The sequence below is a fragment of the Taeniopygia guttata genome, chromosome Z, assembly GCF_048771995.1.
Source record: "Taeniopygia guttata chromosome Z, bTaeGut7.mat, whole genome shotgun sequence".
NCBI classification, from domain to species: domain Eukaryota; kingdom Metazoa; phylum Chordata; class Aves; order Passeriformes; family Estrildidae; genus Taeniopygia; species Taeniopygia guttata.
Window position 1 is genome coordinate 48,020,187 of NC_133063.1, and position 12,394 is coordinate 48,032,580.

At 43.5% G+C, this 12,394-nt stretch overlaps 1 protein-coding gene across 13 annotated transcripts in view; it reads right to left on the bottom strand.

The window, feature by feature from the left end:
- Positions 1 to 12,394, bottom strand: part of PDZD2 (PDZ domain containing 2) — a 201,269-nt gene that overhangs the window by 184,541 nt on the left and 4,334 nt on the right. For 6 of the 13 annotated variants that reach the window (XM_072922593.1, XM_072922584.1, XM_072922587.1 and 3 more), the window contains exon 2: positions 1,764 to 1,837. The exons of the other annotated variants lie outside the window; for them this stretch is intronic. The gene's annotated coding sequence lies outside the window, so the exon portion shown is untranslated. The remainder of the gene's footprint in view (positions 1 to 1,763; positions 1,838 to 12,394) is intronic. 13 annotated transcript variants of the gene reach the window in all.

Consider the following 12,394-nt stretch of genomic DNA (forward strand, 5'->3'; position numbering starts at 1 on the left):
CTCACAGCCAGTAGCTCAAGAATATGACAATTAAAGATTAATGTTGTAAGTGCATGGGAAGTCAAAAAATCCAGATTTTTTAAATGTCATGCCAGACGTATTCGCTTTTAAACCTTACCCTTGTGCTTCAAAACACCAGGCCAGGAGTGTCACTTTTCCCCAGCAGGCTGCAAATGCATTCTTCCTTTCAGCTGCCAACTAGTTTTATGGGCTAATATATTTTTCTTTATTTAATTATTCACTGCAACACATGAAACATTAAGCAGCTTCTTTCCATGAAGAAATGAGTGCTGTTTCCCAATGACAATATGTTACTATCCTTAATAACAGAATAAGGAAATTAGTTTACTAGAACAAAGGGGGAAAGGGCAGGGAACATGAGAGCAACTCAGAGCAACTAGAATTTACTAAAACAAAAAAAAACCCAGCAAGACTTCATTTCTAAGAAAATGGTCACAATTAGCTGATTTGGGAAATAAAAGCAAAAAGAAGCAGAATTTTAAAGTGTAAAAAATGTTTTCTGATATGACTTCTGGGCTACAATTCGTCTTTCTCAACACTGGTGGTGATGGGTCAGTGAGAAAGAAGACACAGATGTGATGGTACAGTATGTAACAGTTGTGTTTCCTTAGTGGCGCTAAACCCCTGATAGCTGTGAGAAATGTGTGTTCTTCCAAAGAACAGAAAGTTAAAGGCTGAAGTCATCAATAAAAGCCTATCCAAGCCACAATTTTTCCTGTGAAAGCAGTACTGCAAACACAACTTCCACAGTATGCTCTACTCATTTAATGTCTTTTGCAGCAGCAGCAGCAAGGGATGGTCTCAGGTTACACAGCATCGTGCCCTCCTGAGAGCACCCCACACCACTGCACTGCCAGCTCACCATTGATCCAGGATGGGACAAACCTGGTGACCTTGACACCTCTGCAGGCTCTGATGAAACTCTTCATTCTGCCCTTGAAAGCCTGGATAGGACTGTGTGGGCGAAAGGATTTTTCCTGATTCTGGTGTTTATTTGTTGGGTCACAGAGGTAAAATTATCTCTGTTTGATTACTTAAAGCTGTTGGCTGTGGAGATAATCTGTGCATTAGCAGCTGTACGGTGGGTGGTTTGCAGTTCTGAATCTGTATCTGGAAGCAAGGAAGTAATTTTGCACAGCACTTCAAAACTGAAAATTGGGCATATAGGACAAAAAGCCCTCCACGGCACCATGCAGAAGTTGCTTTCTGCAAGGAGAAATCCTCTCATTTTCTGGAGGAGGGCGAGTGTCCAGCCATGTTCTTCTGAACTCTCCCACCTCCCATTGCAGCACCCATGAAGAAAGAACACCTCAAGCAAACACCCAATGGACCCTTAACTCCTGCATTGCAACATATGTCTCTTTATGCTTTCACAAAAGGAGACTGATTACCAGCAGCACAGCTTAAAACAGCCCTTCTGAGCAACTTTGTTTAAGAGCTATAAATTTGCTATCACAAATCTAAATCCCATTACCCTTGGGAGAAAGGGGGACTCAAACTTCCTACCTGGGCAAAACTTCTCTGGGAAAGGTGGAACAATGCTCTTGTGCACTGTGGATAAATATTTAGAGTGCAAACACTGCTGGAAACAAATATCTAAACTCTCCATCTACTAAGTCACCAAGCAGCTACTCCTTGCCCACTTATGCTGTAGGAGAACCATAGCAAGCTGCCCCTTCCAAGGCAGTATAACTTTGGTTTGTACATTCTTCTCTGAGGATTTGCAATTTTTCACCTCTTACCTTCACTTTGTCTGCAGCTGCTGAGCTTTAGTCCTGCCAAGGAGGAGTGGAGGCAGTTCTCGCCAGATTTCAGGCTGGAAGATTTATAAAGAACAGACATCAAAGCCAAAGAGCAGAAAACTGATAGAAGATAGCAAGGGACATGAAACTTCCCAGGGACAGGAATGACAAGAAGCAGAGATGCATACTTCTTTTATTAAAAATCTGCATATGAAAGCAGAGGGGAGCATCTTCACACACAACAGATCTGCCTTGTGCTGTCTCTTCACTTTGGCATGGCCTGAGACAAAGCAGAGACACACAGCTCATGTTAAAGTATCACCCATAGGATGTTTTTGGTTGTTTGGGATTTTTTTTGGGTGGGAGGGGGTAGCAGTTTTATCAGCACTCTCTATGCAATTGCCTTACTGTGGTACACAGACACGTGCAACCTTCACACTGCCACAATTGCACCAAAGATCTGTAGGCACAACTGATAATATCTGGAACACATTAAAAAATTAGAATATATAGTTCCCTGAGCAACTGTACTACTTTTCTCACAGTCTTTGCTAATTAACATACATTGAGGAGCTACCAACAATCACAGGCCCAAGGTCGTGTTTAGCTTCCTCTCTAAACAAGGCACAGGAAAATATCTTCAGCATTGGCAACACTGCAATGTCACATGTCACAGAAATAAAACTTCAAAATTTCTTTGCCCCCCCCCTTTTTTTTCCTCTCTTTTTTTTTTTTTTTTAAATTTTAAATCAAAAGATTAATCAAATATGGCATATTCGTGGATTGGTCCAATACCTCACTTTTTCCAACCTCACCCATTAAAATCCTGCCTAACTTTGGGAGCAAAAATGGAGTAAATTCATCCCTGTGTATTTTATAATTCAAATTATCACACTGAAAAATGCACCTCAAGGAAGGCAGCCAACAGACAGCTCATTTTTGTGAAAGGGGTGGGAATGGAGGACAGGGAGGCAGCCAGGGCAAGAAACTGCTCAAGTTTTCAGATCCCAAAGGCAAGCATTAAACCCATTTTGTAGCTCTCCCAACATTTCCACTGCCATCCTTCCTGCACTTTAAAAGCTATCTCCATTGTGCCACCAATTTTTATATCTTTTAGCAAATCACTTAAAATAGTTTAATCTACTCATTACCATAAAGAATTAAAAGTGTCATGGTCTATATTGTCTCAGTATGAGAAAAGGGACAGACAAGGCAAGTGTTTTATTTATGCTTTAAAATTGGATGTGGAAAGATTTATAAATGGATTAATTTTAATTAGTGTCCTCATTTTATAAAAAAAAAAAAAAGCCTTAAAATCAATGCATTGCTACCCTGAATGTTAACAAATATGTCAAGTCTTTCTTTTAAAGATCTTTTGTTGCTTAGAGTTTTTTTATTATATATCAAAAGCAGCCTCTGATGAGCCTAATTTTCAAAAACCATGGTAAAATACAGCATGGCACAAATATTTTTCTTGATTTTTAACAAGGCAGGCCCAATAACTATCATTCTTTGGGGTAAATGTTTGCACTGTAGCCTTTGTGTCCCACTTTGCAGCATGGTGGAGGCAGGTCCTCCCCCATAACTCATCCCAAAGAGCCTCTTTGCTGTTTGAGAAGTTAAAACTAGGTACCCACCCCAGAGCAGAAGTATTTGAACAATGGCTTTAACATTTGTGTTTCCTTGAACTGTTTCTCTAGCGGCTACAGAAACTGGATTCCTCGCAGATAAAGCGCAGGTATGTTATCTGGGAAGATTTTCAGAAGACCACATGAGATGCCTTGGCATTTGTGCTGTATTTCATTAGGGCACCAAGGAAAATGGAGTCACAGCAAGGCCAAAGTTATTCATCTTTCTGGGGTTCAGTAATCCAAACCCTGCCTACCTGAGTTTCTTCTGCAGATGCCAGGACCACAGACAGCAGAGATGCCAACCATTAGTCTTTGTCCCCACCTTCTCCACACTGACTTGTGACAAGCACAGAGAGGTGTCTGCCTTAGGGAGTTTACTTGCTGTACAAACCACATAAAAAAGTCTCAAGCCATTTGCTAACTCCAGGATATCAAGGCTCAACCACCTTATACAGAATTTTACTTGCAATATTCGCTTGTAGTAATTTTGACATTTTAGGACCATCTTGGAAGCCATCCTCTCTGCTAAACACAGAGTCCCATGAGTAAGCTCTCTTATCTGAGCTGCTTCTTCCTGTGGAAGAGCCATCAGATTCAGCCTTCCCCCCCACCAACACCACCACTGAAGTTCTCTTCAACTCCCAATCGGTCACTGCAGCCTCTTCCCTCCACACAGTTAATCTGACTTGCCTCCTCTACAGCCAGCACCACAACTGAATTAATTAATTTTTAAAAATTAACACCACTCTATCCCTGCTTTTTTTTTCTTCTTCAGTTCCTTGCTGCAAGTTTCTCACAGTGCTGAACTTTGACTCTGCACACTGACTCTGCACACAGAGGTCCTGGCCCCTCAGTCACAGCAGCCCTTTTCTCACTCAAGCCACTAAAATTATTTCCTGTGCTGGGAAGGGCTGGAGAGGAGCTGCTCCTACAGCTCCAATGCCTCCATGGCCATCATGTGCTGCCCATGCCCACACCAGATGGAGGGGTCCAGCACATGACACAATGCCCACACCTGCACAAAATGCACCATCCCTTCATCGCCTTCTTCTCTTTCGCATTTCCCCTGTGAGCACCCTGCCCTCACTGCACTGCCCAAACATGTGGGTGTGACTGCTCTCTAGCTCCTGACAGCCTGTCTCCAGACTCCTGCTCCTATTCTGGCAGTCCAAGAAGGCATGAAATAAAACCCCTGGCCATTCTGGAGGGTGGGTTGCTGCTGTAATAGCCCCAAGACAACCCGCCTGAACATTTTAGCCTATCACAGCTGTGCATGATTGGCTTGTGAAGGATGAAGTCTGGCACCTTCCTGTGCTCCAGCCAAACAAAAGGGAGGAGGAAGAGAGAGAAGTAACACTTTCCCCTCCACTCGATAAAAGCAAAATCTGATGGAGGTGTGCAAGGGGAAGAAACAGTCTGGGGCGCTAAGCCTCTTATTAATTAATGCATGTTTTGAAAAAAAGAAATGCAACAGTGCACTCATTTCAGCTGGTTTCTAGAAGCTTTTGTGACCTTAATAATTCATGTTTATTCAAGCTGCTTATAATATTAAGCAGTTGGGTTTTGTAGATTTTGTCCATTGCATTTAACTGAGATGAATATATGTCTAGCTGTGAAATGAGGTTGGCCATAATATTCACAGGGAAACTTTAAAAAAATTAGAGTGTTTTTGGAAGGGCAAACAAAATTCAGAACTTTGTCTGAAATAATTTTCCATCTATTAATAATACACACAATACAAGAAACAGAAAATAATTTTTTACCCAGATTTGTCCTTTCCCTTTGCTTTTCATTTTTGGCAGCATTTCCAACACCATTTACTTGCTTCTCAAGCACATTATTAGGGTCTCCTGCCTGTTTTGTCTCTCTTCATAGCAACAGGAGCATAAAGGGGGGATTACAAATATTATTCATCCTGGAATAAGCCCTGTATATGTAGACTTATGCATATGTAGAAGTGCTATTACCTACAGGTTCAGGATGCAAGATGTACTGCTCTGTCTCCTAAATGGTGAAGAAAAATGAAAGTGTGCCACTTTAGACTAATCCCAAAACAAATGGTCAGGAAAACTAAGAGGCAGGTGGAATTCATATTTTGGATATCAGTTTGGGCTCCTGCAATGCAGAGAAATAAGTAGCAAGAGCACTGCTAGCACAGGGAGAGGGTTTACCATTCCAGGCTTGTCACCTGTGGACACACAACTCCTCTGAGACACCGCTTCAGACAGTGCCTGGACTGAGCAGCAGTTTCTACCTGACAACCAGGCAGCCAGAAAAAAAGCATGCCAGCACCCAGAATAAGCAGCTGCTTATTGTCCTGAATATCTTTATAAGTCTTTCCCAACACAGCAGATATGACTATTCCTACACACTCTTCACTGAAACAAACAGGTTTCTGAAAAAATCCGCGTTCACTTTTTCTCAACACAAGACAGGCCACTTTTCTCACTATCCCTTCAAAATCTGGCAATATTTAAGGGAAACTGAGAACCTGCTCTTTTCTGAGCACCTTCAACAAGGAGACAGGGATGCTGCTGTAAAGGGTCACCTCTCTGAAATGCTGGCAAGCTTGCACACATCCCTGCCAGGCCATGTTTAAACTGGAAGCTCTTCCATAAAGCCTCTTAGTTGGTTTTTAACCTTTTATTTAAACAAGTTCTTATTTAAGAGAAGCATTGTTCATCTAAACTGAAATCACAGTTTGCTCCTCAATGCAAACTGCCAAGGGCACCTCCCAGCAAACAGAAAGTTTCCAAGCGCAGCTGAGGAAGAGTGAACTGTCCCTGCAGTGCCAACAGCATAATGAAATAAATGGAAGTAGGAGCTGAAAGAAAAGGATGACTGTAAAAGACATGGGGTTTTGCTCTGGCTTTAGAAGAAATGGGCCCCAATGGAACTTCCTCCCACCCCCAAAATAAGGGATGTTGACTTTTGACACAACCTACACACACATTGACACTCAGAGCCCACACAATGGCCTTGAAATACCAACCATTTTTGGCAGTCAGTGCAGCCAGGTGAACTCCAGGCAATTACAGACCAAAATGAAACCAGATGATTTTAAGGCAAGTATCAGGTCTTCCACAGAAAACCTCAAGTTCAGTTTTAACAGACTAACAGTTTGTTAAAAATATAAAAATAATCATGTCATCAGTTTTAGCAGCTTACAGGAGTTATTGGAACAGCCACCTCCCTCCCACCCACAACAAAAAACAGTGGATCCAGAGATCTCTGTGAGTATGAGCCCATGGCAGTATCATTGCCATTAGCTAATGTAATGTCCACTATCTTACCTATCTAATAGTACATAAAGTTCAAAATACATTTCCTTGCATACTTCCATGACTTAGACTAATAGTTTTACTTATTATAGATTAGATACCTAAATCAGTTGGCACCTAATCCAAGCTTCATCAAATTTAAGGCCATCCCTTACCCCAAGGTAGGATTATTCCCTATGAACACCGAAGAGAGACACTGAAGATGTCATATCATACCTTCCAAACAGCAGGACTTCCTGCCTCCCATCAGAGAGATCACTCCAGAGCTATCATCCTATCTAAAGGCCACAGATAAAATCATTAATCTCAAAGCAGGCTGTCTCCAGTCAAGGCTTCCTACTCACAGGCTCCATTTTTCTGGTGTCTCTATGTATGGAAAAGCTATTCCATTAGAGGACCACTCCAAACAAGAAATACCAATTCTAAATGGTTTCCCAATGTTTCTCAAGCTGGGCTACCATTTTCGATGCTTGCCCACAAAAGTCATGTAGGACATACTGCCCTTCAGACTGACAAACTTGAAAAAACAGTTCATTTAGGAAACTTGCAACTGTGACACCTACCTCCCAGCCCTAGATGCACATGAAAAGAGGACAGCTGCCCTCTCTTTGGCTGTGATTTCACAGCGATCACAGTGATTTCATATCTATCAGATTGGAGCACTCAGGCTGCCTCCATGCTGGGAGCACCACAGCCAGCCAGAAGACTCTGACAATCAATGTTCTTTTCTGCAGCTCTAACAACAGGCCATTACCTTTCACATAGAATACATTTAAATGTAAATAAATGTACAAAGAACCAAATGATTTAGTGGAGTGCTCTGCAGACAAATAATGCTATCTACCCCTAAGAATCAAAATTAATTGGAGGAGGAAGAATATTTTAATTGATACAGCTCTATATTGTAAAGTGGCACTTGAGTGACAGGCAATTACACTTCAAGCAATTTCTATTATATAGTTCTAACAGAACAGATACAGCAGGAAGTATAAAAACCAGCAAGCCTAAATACCGCAAGAAATAAAATTTGTGTGCACTCTCTGTGTGATCAATGCAAACATAACCACAAACATTTGCATTACAACAGTGCAGTAAATAACAACCTCAAAGCTGAGACATTTACAGGCACATTAGTAGATACACTTCCACATCTCACAGAGAGGTCAGCAATTTATTCAACCACCCAAATAAAACACGAGTCATGCTTTAATTAGGAAGGATCCTCCTAAAAGTAAAGCACAGGTGACCCAGCAGGTCCTTTCCACAGCTAACTGCAGGAGCTGTGATTCACCACACTTCAGACTACTCACTGCACGGACGTGGCCTGAAAGACAAGGCTGCAGGCCAAGCCAAGCCCATCACACCCCACTCCCCAGAGCCCCACACCTCTCAGCAGCCACAGTGCACCAACCTGAAATGTAATGCAACTAACTGTGCATTTTGGAATGGTGCCACCCATTTGTTTGCTGCATTTATTTCTTTCCAACTGAGCTACAGGACAGATTTCCCATACAGAAATGCTCACAGCTTTATTCAGAAGATAAACAGGAGGATATTTTCTACTCCATAAGAAGGGGAGATGGATTCCTGCAAGAATAGTATGTGTCACATGTCACTGTACAGCCCAAGCCCCATCATAGCAATTAAAACATTTCTCTGCTCAGCTTCTCATCCCAAGAAGTCGAGGACTGAAATACAACCATATGGAGGAAGGTTCCTCTGTGGTACAGAAGAATAAAGGGTGGGGAAGATGATTAAGAGAAGGGGAATATAATCTGCGCTGCTGAGAGCCTGGGAAGAAAACTGAAAGCTGGCCTGAATTCAGCATATTTGTATTCCCAGATAAACATGGTGAACATGTTCCCAGCAGAAACACCTGTGAGGAGGGCTTGAAAACTGCAAAGTGGCACCGCAGATCTGGAATGACCATGAGATAGGCAGTCATCACTTGTGAAACTCCTTCAAACCCAGACACACTGGGAAAACAGGTAAGAGCATAAGAACAGGATTAATATTTTAAAGATGAACATCTGGTTAAAGTTTAATACCTGTCCCACTTGTCATCTGAAATCCTTCATGAAGGGAACTGAGTTCAGATGAGACAGGGACTTTAGTCTTTAACATGAGGTCAGTTGCCATTGAAGCTCCTGCCAGCCTTGATTAAAGTTGATGGGCTGAAAGCCAGGCACTACAGTGAGCAGAGGCGGCTACCAGGGGTCCCATCCACCCTCCTCCCCAGCACAGAAGACTCAAAGGAGCTGCACCATGTGCATCAGAGCGTTAGGGTGGCATTAAGTAAGCAGAGCCTTTGGGGTTTGTTTTGCTGCAGACTCTGGACAGAAGCTTTCTCAAAACCCATGGATTCTAAGTCTCCCTTTGATCTTTGTATTGAGAAATGCATACCCAACAGATCTCAGTTACCAGTTTTCACTGGCAACCTATCTTCCCACATCCCTCGAGGGATGGACAGCAGGATGGAGACTGTGGGAGACCGAAGTCCCTTCCACTCTATGTAGAGATCAGATCTATGACCACCTAAATACATAATGTAAATAACATACTACCATATGTGTATGTAAATTCACATGACCCAGTGAGGTGCATCCCAGAGCCCCGAGGGAATTGGCTGATTGGTTTGCAAGACACTCTCCATGATATTTGAAAATTTGTGGCAGGTGAAATCCCAGGTGACCAGAAAAGAGGAAAGACTGTACCCATCTTTAAAAAGGGAAGAAAAGAGGACTCCAGGAATCACCTGTCACCCTTATCTCTGTGCCTGGGAAGATCATGGAACAGGTTCTCCTGGAGACTGTGATGAGGCACTTGTAGGACATGGAGATGATTTGGGACAACCAGCACAGCTTCACCAAGAGTAAGTCCTGCCAGTGACCTTCTACGATGGAATGGCCACATCAGCAGCCAAGGGAAGGATACAGATGTGTTTTATCTGGCCTTTCGTAAAGTCTTTGACATGATCCCCTAGAACATCCTTCTGTCTAAATTGAAGATAGATGGATTTGATGAGTGGACTCTTAGATGGATAAGAAGCTGGTTAGAAGGTTGCATCCAGAGAGCAGTGGTCAGTGGCTCAGATGAACATCAGTGACAAGTGGAGTCCCTCAGTGGCCTGTACTGGGACCACTGTGATTTATTATCTTTATTTATGACACAGATGAACGGATCAAGTTCACCCTCAGAGAGTTTGCAGGTGACACCAAGCTGAGATGGTTGGACACACCTGAAGGACAGGATGCCATCCAGAAGGACCCAGACAAGCCCAAGGAGTGGCCCATGGGAGCATCATGAGGTTTAACAAGGCCAGGTGCTGGTGCTGCACCTGGGCTGGAACAACCCCTGGCACCAGCCCAGGCTGGGCATGAGCAGACCCAGAGCAGCCCTGCCCAGAAGGGCTTGGGGGTGCTGTGGGTGAGAGGCTGCACATGGCCCGGCCATGGCACTCACAGCCCAGAGAGCCAAAGGTGTCCTGGGCTGCATCCAGAGCCCCGTGGGCAGCAGGGGAGGGAGGGGATTCTGCCCCTCTGCTCTGCTCTGCTGAGACCCACCTGGAGCCCTGCATCCAGCCCTGGGCTCCCAGCACGGGAGGGACAGGGACCTGCTGGAGTCAGCCCAGAGGGGAGGTTGCTAAGATGATCAGAGGGCTGGAGCACATCTGCTATGAGAAAAGACAGAAAAAGTTAGAATTGTTCAGCCTGGGAAAGAGAAGGCTTTGGCGTAGGACCTAGTTGTGGCCTTCCAGGACCTGAAGGCAGCCTGCAAGAAAGATGGAGAGAGACTTTGTAGTCCTGTACTGACAGGACAAGGGGGAATTGCATCAAACTGAAAGAGAGCAGATTTAGATTAGGTATTAGGAAAAAAATTCTTTGCTGTGAGGTTGCCAAGGCACTAGAACAGTTTGCCCAGTGTTCAAGGCCAGGTTGGATGGAACTGGGAGCAACGTGATCTAGTGAAAGATGTCCCTGTCCACAGCAGGCAGCTTGGAATTCCATGACCTTTAAGGTTCCTTCGAGTCCTGGCCATTCTATGATACTAAGACCAGCACATCCAGTAAAATACACAGCTCAGTATTAAAGCTAGACTTTCCCCCCACCACCAGGCAACTGCTTTTGCCCTGTAAGCAGAGAGGGAAGCAGGAGCGCGTTCCTTCAGTCAGATCACAGTTTCTGATGTATACAAGTGTTGTATTTGCATACAGCTGGAGGACTGGAAAAACCCTGCTCCAGCAGGAAACAAGCTGTCTTTTACCCATTGGTAAACTTACAGATAACATGCAACAGGACAGTGGCACACTGAGAGGATACCTAGTGAAGTCCAAACTATTTACAGGAGACCAAGCAGCTGGGCTCCTCTCATGCAGATCAGTAATACCAGGAGGCAAAAGCAGGATGTTTTCCCTGGAAGGCAACAGCGAACACCGTGGGTTTGGCATCTGTTCCAGGAGGTCCTACCTCTGTCAAAATTCTGGACAAAGCCTGTTTGTCTGAGAATGTGCAAAGAGTGGAGCAAGCATCAAAGCTCTCCTTCGTTTTGTAGGTCAGAAAGGCTTTGGGTTTGGCAGGGTGTCAGCTCATATGTATTCTGTAAAGTGCACTTTAATTTTTCATTGTAGCAGCACCTACAGACTTTGATTGAAATAAATAATGAACCAATTTGTATCATGAATCTAGGAATCACTCTCCTCTGGTCCCCATCATGTAGAGGATTTTCTTCTCAGTGACAAGTGTTAATGCATTTATGCCCTAGTTTCCCACAGTGGGTGTCACTATTGAAGTGTCAGGAAGGAAGGTTAGGGCTGCTTTTTCAGACTGTTCCTGTCAGCCTCAGCAGTCCGTTTTGGATGAAAACATCCCAGCAGAACACAGTCTGAAAGAAAGCTGGATTTTAAACAGCACAGCAAAAGACTTTGTGTTGTATATGATTAAAATGTAACATTGAATAGATCTTTTTCCAGTCTGAGTCAGGGAGGATAGCTGAACTGTGAAAAAATTACAGGGTTTTTTGCAGAATGACAGAAGTTTCAAAAGTCTTTAATGTAGTTAAGAGACAATTTTCCATGGTTTTCTCATTTTTCAATGCTGTATTTCTGACAAGTCCCCAGCAAAAATGGGGGCAGGTACTGTTCCACTTGTGAGAGCTGACAGGGGACAGCTGGCCATTTACCATGGTGAAACCCCAAAGCAGTGCATACCTTCACTTCTCACACAGCAAAAATGGCCAGAACCAAAACCCAGCAAGATCCAGACCCTCTGTTTGATTTGAACCATTCTGTGTGAGGTCATGAAATTTTAATAAACACACTTAGTTGGGCGGAGGGGGGAGTCAATTATCAAAAGCAGCTTTACTGAAATTTCAAAGTTTTACCAAACTACATTAATACAATTCCAGTTAGAGAGAAATTTAGATTAAGTGCGCACAGTAAGTGCTGTTACCCAGCCAGCAACTAACTCCCTTTGCAAACTGTCTAACACTGCAAAGAAAGTGAATAAAATGCTGGCCAAATCGAACAATAATGAAATTAAAGCACAACAGCATGACTTATGACAATGTTCCAGCAGCATCCTTGGGAGGCTGCACTGAAGAGGCAAAGTAAGAGGAGAAGTATTGGATTGCAGTATTACAGCTGCTCCCACCTCCCTTGCAGAGCTTTACACTGTCACAGCAAGGCAGCAATATCAGTGCACTGATACTGATTAGGAGCCCT